The sequence below is a fragment of the Lissotriton helveticus genome, chromosome 1_1 (assembly GCF_964261635.1).
Source record: "Lissotriton helveticus chromosome 1_1, aLisHel1.1, whole genome shotgun sequence".
NCBI classification, from domain to species: Eukaryota; Metazoa; Chordata; class Amphibia; order Caudata; family Salamandridae; genus Lissotriton; species Lissotriton helveticus.
Genome location: NC_136057.1, coordinates 1004932201 through 1004940185, shown reverse-complemented (window position 1 = coordinate 1004940185; position 7985 = coordinate 1004932201). Strand labels below are relative to the sequence as shown.

General features: G+C 46.0%; 1 protein-coding gene across 5 annotated transcripts in view; it reads left to right on the top strand.

The window, feature by feature from the left end:
- The first annotated feature begins 1275 nt into the window (after nucleotides 1–1275).
- Nucleotides 1276–7985, top strand: part of NRF1 (nuclear respiratory factor 1) — a 547404-nt gene continuing 540694 nt past the window's right edge. For all 5 annotated transcript variants that reach the window (XM_078677627.1, XM_078677621.1, XM_078677613.1 and 2 more), the window contains exon 1: nucleotides 1276–1408. The gene's annotated coding sequence lies outside the window, so the exon portion shown is untranslated. The remainder of the gene's footprint in view (nucleotides 1409–7985) is intronic.

Sequence of the window (7985 nt, the reverse complement as noted above, 5' to 3'; positions counted from 1 at the left end):
CGACTGCCATCATGGTTGCCAAGCCAGGGCCCCGAGTTAGTGACCTTTTTTTACTGCTTCGTCCGTCTCACTGATCGCGACAAAGTAGTTGTTGAGGCGTTCCATGCGGATCTTCCACCTGGGGGACGCCGTTGCTGGGTCCTCCTGCTCACTGATAGGCGGCAACACTCCTGAGGCTGCATGCTGAACAGGGAAGTGGCCCGGTGCTGGGGGTTGGTCATTGTCTCCCATTTCACTTGCAGGCAGGTGTGGAGTAGCTACTAAGCTGCAGGTCTTTGCTGGCAAATGTCTAGTGAGGGGCACTGAGCTTGTACTCCCCTTTCACTTTTTATTCTCTGCTGAGTGGCTTTTGGGGGCATGGCTTACGCGCGTCGATTTTTGTGGCAGGCCTGTTGGTGCATGGCAGCGCGATGTCCCCCCTGAAATGCGGCACCTTGCAGCGCAGCAGGCTCACTCACCGGCGTGATGGAGGACGCGCACAAGGGCGGCGGCATACGACTCGCGGTTCCTTGCGATAATTGCAGCGCTCGGCCGCAGCAGACGGAGCGGAAGGCCAGTGAGAGCGAGTTTCACGACCCACCTCGTTGCCAGTGTGGTGCTTGGCAAACCGCAGATCAAAGGCCCGTCTCGGGCCTGGGGGCACGCAGACACAGGAAAAAAGATGACACAACACTCCTAGTGCTGGTGTCGGAAGTCCCGCCCCTGAGCGAGCGCTTCCCCTTTATTTTACGCCACAGGCCACGCCTGGCCTGCGGATGACGTGCAGGTATATTTCCTGCTCAGCCCCTGAAACACAGGAGCACTGACCATTACAGAAATGACACAGACAACTTGGCTTATCTAAAAACAAAAATCCTTTGCTTGTACCATATGCACGTTTATATTTTGATAAAGTGAAAACATTTCTGAATATCAGTCTTTGTCTATAAACCTTAAAGGTACCCAGAATACGGTGTCACGTTTTGGTTTGAACACTTTATGAATCACGTCACATATTGAAAAACACGTCATTTGGTGAAGACAGGGACACAGGACAAGAAATATCAAAGACTGCTGCCTGCGACCCCTATACTGAAGAGCGCGCATGCGGCTATGTCGCTTTCGTCTGCGGCCATGCTGGAACCAGTCAATCTTCACTGTGTGGACGTTAGGTTCCCGTCATTTGCCTAGCCTTAATATGGAGATACAAAAAGAGTGTCCTTTGTCGGTTTGCATTGGTTAGCTAGGAGTCGCAGCCCGTTTCAAGATGGTCCCAATAGTGCGGCGTATGGTGAGGATGACGTCAGTGCGTCATTGACGGTTGTGCGCAGGCGCCTTTGCTTACGTCGGTGCTCGTCCCCCGGCTGGCTCGCCATTGCTCGCGCAGGTCCCTCACGGCGCAGGCCCGCTGCAGCGCAGCCGCTCTGAGGTGAGTGCCCTACCGCGCAAGCTCACACTCCAGAGCCGGCGCAGCCGCAGCACTGGCCTGATGAGCGGCAGGACACGGCTGTCTCCTTCCCCGGGAGCAGTTGCTATAAAACACAGCATCGGTGACCCAGGCTCAGTGTCCCACACTAGGCCGCCGTTCAGCAAGGAGGAGGGCGGGCCGCAGAGCCCGAGATGGGAGGGGTAGCAAGGCGCCATAACCGGAGAGGACCTAGTAGTGGGAGGGCATAATGTGCCTGGCGGGGATCGTGGAATGAGACATGGACGCCTTCGTGCGTGATGGGGGGCAGGGTCGTGGGTAGTTACCGAGGCACCAACACACACTGAGAGGGGAACCTTGACTTGAGTGTATGGAACAGGAACCCAGAGTGGTGGGTTAATGGTAAACGAGATGAGTGAGCACATAAATAGCGGCGAGGGCAGCATCAACTGTGTACGATGTGTATATTAAACTTGTAAGACAATGGTGATGGATAGTGGCAAAGCTAAATAGCAAAGGAATGTAAGTAGTTGGAGCAAAGTTGCATTAAAAAGGCCGGGTGAAGAAACCAAAACACTAAAGAAATAGCCGTGGAAAAGGGAGGGAAATTGAGAGGAAGATGTGCTTTAGGGGAATCATTAACTTGAAATTAAGTAAACGATAATATTTACGATGTAAAACTGAGATTAAACTAAAACCTTAGATGCAAACAGAGCTGTAGCTTAAATGGAGAAACTTGGCGCGAACTAAAACACTCGAGATGTATTGTAGCGCAACAATGGCACAGCAATGAAAGGGAGCAGAACAATGAAAGGGCACTAATCATTTTGTATTTCCCCATTCTGATGGTTGTCTCCACCCCTTCCTTAGCCTTAAATGAGCACAACCCATGTGTATGTTTATTTACATGAATTTAACTCGCCAATAAATGTGATGTAGAAACAAAATCATCTTCAACTCTACTGGTGGTGCATCCGGGCGAGCTTTTGTTTACATTAAAGTGTGTATTTTAAACCTAAACACATTGATGCAAACACGATTCATAGCACTCGTACAACGGTGTCAACATTTTAAATGGATTTCGGACAAAAAGGCCATCCCGGTGTGCTCCGTTTCAGGTCTGCCCTTGTCAAAAGCACACCGTGCACGTACTCCACCGTTACTTTTGGGGTTTTCCTTATTTGTGTGCTTTTAAATTGATGAATAGTGTTTTTGACTTTGGCAGTGACTTTGCGGGACAATCAATTAACTCGTGAATGAAAACTGGGGGTCTTGTGTATAATGTAACTTCTGGTACTAGGTTTGTGAGTAATATTTGTAAGCTTTTTGTATTGACTTCTTGTGACTAGAGCAATGTACTCTTTCATCTAGCATGTGAGGCAACGTAATACATTTTTATATTCATTTTATAACATCTAATGTATCCTTTCCCACAGCACCGAACGCCCTTCTGCCGGCATGTCTTTCCAATTCCCTACATTAAACCCTGAGATAAAGTACTGCTTCAGTACAAATATATATATTTTTTGTTAATTTCCAGTCTTGGCAACCATTTTTTTCCCTACCTGTGACAAAAAGGTTTACAGAACATTTCCATGTTGATTTGAAGCACGTGCTAGCTCTGACTAGTGCTTCAAAAATGACATATTCGTTCATGTTTGTGTTGCAGTATAAGTGCTATATATTTTAAACCAGTTGTTACTAGGTTTTCATATTCCACACGGATGCTGGGTTTTGAGCTTCAAATGTTTTGCGAAGCAACAGCCTAGAAGCCTAATGGAAAACAAGCATTGGCGAATCCCATATATCACATGTTCATGTGGCAAAGGATACAAATATAGTTGTGCAGAAAATTGATGGTAAAAGTGGCTGTAATGAAGCTGGTGGTAATGCTGGGTGATGTGATGGTGGCTGCGGTGATGGCTCACACTCAAGTCTTGACTAAAACAAGCCTAATGAAGTAAACATCTGATTGTCAACTCACATTTCTTTCAAGCAAATCTCTCCTTCCTTTCCATCCTCTGTATGAGTCCTCTCTCTGAACAGTGCCTACTCTAAGCCACATGCTTGTTTTGTCTTAAGCTCTATTATCGGCTACATAATAATTCCCTTTTCTTGACATTTACATTCACAAAAGGCAGAAGTGCTAAGAGGTATGTTATTCAGCCAGTACTGTCCGGTCCACAGCAAATGTGCCACCCATCACCAATTGAACAGGCACTGAAGAAATCGACTACATGCTGCTGGCCAATAGAGGGTTTTAATTTAGTCCACCAATGTAGGCCCCAACTAACTACATTCTATTCCTGCTTCTTGACATCTTACAATGTCATTTATATATCGGATAAGTCTATCCCAGCAGATGTCTCCCTTTAACCCATGTCTTCTTAAGATCATACACTTTGAGCTAACTATCTCAGAATAGACAACACAGTGCATTAACTAGTTAAATGAACTATGAACTGTACAAATACCATAAAAGGGCTAGCAATCCTGCTCGAATACCATAAAGGGACTTGCAATCCTGCTCAAATTTGTCAGCTTACTGAAAACCATAAACTGCGCCTGTGTATCACACTCTGTGTATCACACTTATTTCATCCATCACTCTGTACCCCAATTCTCGGTAAGCACCCCCATGGTGGGCCTCATGAATGAAACTGAAACACTTCCACACATGAGCAAAACAAAGATAGCGTACTTTCAATCTTACACGGTGTATCCTGCTACCCATGTAAACAAGCGCACCTCACATAGAGGTAGTACATAGAATCTATGTATTGCAATACAATGCTGTCCGAGCTACTGAAGAGCACAACGTAACCAGAACATTTGTTGCAGTTCTGAGTTGTGCCGAAACTAGATGGCCAGCATTTTCCTAAAAATTCTCAACTAGTTCTGTTAATTTTAAGCTGGATCACATACAATAAGCTGAGTGAAATTTGAAAAATCAAGCCATTAATAAAGATAAAAAACTTTATAAGCAGGTATTGGTGAAGCAAATAGCCTAACACTCGTCTTATAAATGCAAATCTTCTTGTTTTGCCAGTGCATTTTTTTGGGTCTGTTTTGGATGTGTTCTCCAGCCTCCAATATAATGTGTAAGTTTTAACTCAGAGCGATGCTGCAAGCCTGGGAAATGAGCACTGTCAATAGCATCTGAAAAATGGACACTAGAAAGAAAACAGCTTTTTTCCCCTAGTTGCATCAATTTTTCAGATGCTTTTGTCAGCCCTTGCTTCCCAGTGCACCCAGTGGTTCTTAACCTGTGGTCTGGGACCCCTGGGGGTCAGTGAAGCCTACTCAGGGGTCCGCGACTGCTTAGAAAATGAAATCGAATTGACAGATTAAAAAACAATATTAATAAAGAAGCAAAATGTGCAATTGAACATTTTAAAACTTTCTGTAAATGTGAAGGTACTTGAAATTGGAGACTATCAATTACATTAGTATTCCTGGATTGATTTGTGGGAGCAGTGCAAGAGCATCAAACAGAATACAGTGTAGACGATGAGTGGACTCAATTGAATTCCGTAAAACTCCCATCTATTTATTGTGCACTGTTTTTGCGATTCAAATAAAAAATGCTTTTGCTATGACCCTATCTTAGAGTAAAGACTAATTGAGGTCCCTGGCAGCCAAACCTCATTCAGTGGGGGTCCCTGGGTTCCAGTCCTGATTAAGTGGGGCCATACAAGTCAAAAGGTTAAGAACCTAGCTTCTATTCAGTATGATTCTCCAACAGTGTGAAGCAACCAAATGCCATATCGACCATTTTGGCTCGGTCTACTGGAAAGGCATTGCTTAGATTAATTATTTTATCCTTCTTTCCCATTACCCCTCCTGCAAGAGTGCTGCCACTGTCTGATAACCTTCATGCCTGCAATTCAGCACATTCCCATCTGTTTGGAGCGTAATACTTCCAATTTCCTGTCGGCATCCTCGTTGGGAATTGGCATTCCATAGAGTGTAATGACCTTGTTAAAATCACCACACAAGTGTTCTAATTGCCTGCCCCTAAAGGGGTTGTCTTTAAAGATTCCATGGACATACACTGGAAAGGGATATGTTGGCAATGTGTAGGATTACTGAGATGGAAAACCGTACCTTTTTAAACAAAGGTGCCAATTTGAATGGCGTCTGAGCATCCCAAGCCTCAGCAATAATTTAGGACCAGGACTAAAAGCTGCAAACTTGTCAGAAAAATTGTGAAATTCAGATCTCATCTTTTGCTTTGAACCCTTTAACAAAGGATGTGTGTTCTAGGAGACTGAAGAGGGAGTATGGCAGACTGGTAGATCTGAAACACGAAAGTATGCTGGCTGTTGTGCAAGCACAGTTCCATGTTCCCAAGGGTTTCCTGGGCTTTAAGTATGCAATTCTTGAATGGTGCCAGTTTGTAGCTGTGGTTCATATTATTTTATTAAGGTTACTGACAACTTTCCATCGTGCCCCTCAGAGCTTCTTTATTTGCTCTCTTGACTTCACCCCCCGCCCCATTACACCCTGCACATCTACAAAACTGTTACATAATCATTGAATTTCATTGTGATTGTATACATTTGTGTGTCCATAACTTCTATGATCACATGAAAATATTTCTCAAACTGTAGGTTAAATTGCGCTAGTCATTTTTAGGTCGAGCAGAGTCTGCTCGAGACCTATTGCTGCCCGTATCTGGGAATGTAGACACGAGAGGGGCAGAAGCGCAGATTTCACCTCGTGGGCACGCACAGCGCCGTGCCCCTCTCGTGCCTCATATTCCCATGCGCAAACACACAGCCACACTCACGAATGCGCACATACACAGCCACACGCATACACAGGCACACACACACTGCAAACACACACGCACCCCCCCTTACACAGACCCACGCGCACACAGAAACACCCGAACACACACAGACACACGCGCGTACACCCCCCCCATCCCACCTCACCGGGCTTTTTCCGCGTGTCCCTCGGCAGCCAGCATTCAGCGTGCAGGGTTCCAGGACGTTCTCCCGGCAGTTCCTTCCTGTTTCTTTGCAGGCCCCGCCCACGTCCCAACGAAGGCTGCCTGACTTCCGCTAGCACTCCGTAGCATCACACTGAACTTGTTTTAAAGTGGCAGCCGTGTGTTTCCCCTCCCCAAATCATCAATACGTGTATAGAAATGTAGATGAGAAAATGGTCTCCGTAGCTTTTCGCTGTGCTCGTAACTTGTGGTGAAATTCAGAGCTACAGCTGTATTGAGGTTGTGTGTAGACGCTGCACACTCGCTTAGGGGGATCTGTCTTTACTGCTGTACGGCATTACAAACAAAATTCAGATCTGCACAGAAGCAACAAATATGGAAATAATAAAAATACATCAATGAAAAATTAGATTTCAGTGATATTTTCTTGTCTGACATCCAGGATAAGACCAATGTGTTTTAAAGATGAGACACTGCTAAAAGTAATTATGAAAGGCATGGATTCTGTGCATGTAGGAGATTAATATTTACAGGAACAGTAATGACCGGCTGTGTTAATGCACATGTTGTAGAGATCTCTACTGTGTAAGCCACTTGTTTCAAGTTTGGCCGACTCCGCATTTCGGCAATTTGTGGGGTGTAAAATGAGTATCCCACAAACACTTCACTTTCTGGCACACGCCAATGTATTATTCAGATCAGAGTGCCGCGATCACATTGGCAGACTGGTTCCTGTCGGCTGGTAAGACGGTAAAGACCCAACCTTGTTCTTTTCACTCCTGCACTCCAGTGCTGTGTGTGGAACCCTGTTTCAGGCTGATTTATTTTGACTGTCCTGGTCCTTCTCAGTCAGCAACTCTGCTTCGCCACAGATAGTTTTATAGGTCTGCTTGACTTATTTTATTGATGGAGCCTAATTTCTCTCTTATTTATTTTTATGTTTACAATTGAGAATGGAAACTGAAAGTGCTCGCAGAGAGCTCCGACGAGCAGCCGTAGGACACCGCAGTTTAGGACACTCACGTGGCTATTCTGTATCAAGTAACCACGGTGCCTGTGAAGGGTGAGCCTGTGGTAGCGCTTAAAAGGCACCGGTGCTTCCGAGCCTCCAGGCCGCTGTGAGTGTGCACGGCGCGCCCTCCTCTGGGGACTACTCCCGCCCCCAGGTTTCTGTACTTGGTTTTTGTGTTTATTTCATTTTGACGCGCTACGTGCCACAGGTGCTGTTTCAGAAGAGCCTAAACAGCCCCCGGATAGTTTTGAATCGTCATCTGCGGGCGGAGGCAGGGCCATGTGGTGGTTCCAGCATGGCCTGTGCTTCTGGCCCTGGGCGTTGGTGGTCTGGTCCTTGGCGTCCTTTATCTTCTCCTTCATCACCGCCGTCCTCCTCCACCATGTCGACCCCCTGGTCCCCTACATCAGGTAGGTGAACGCCGCGAGCGCAACCAGTGTACCGCATCCTATGGCTTCGTCTCTGCCTGATGTAATGCAAATGTAGGTAGCGCCTATCACGAGCTTGCCCTTTCGAAGCACTGTATTAACAGGTGATATTAACACACTCAGTGATACGTATGGACACCACTGAAGATTTGCGCCCACTAAGATTAGAGTATGTTACTGCGT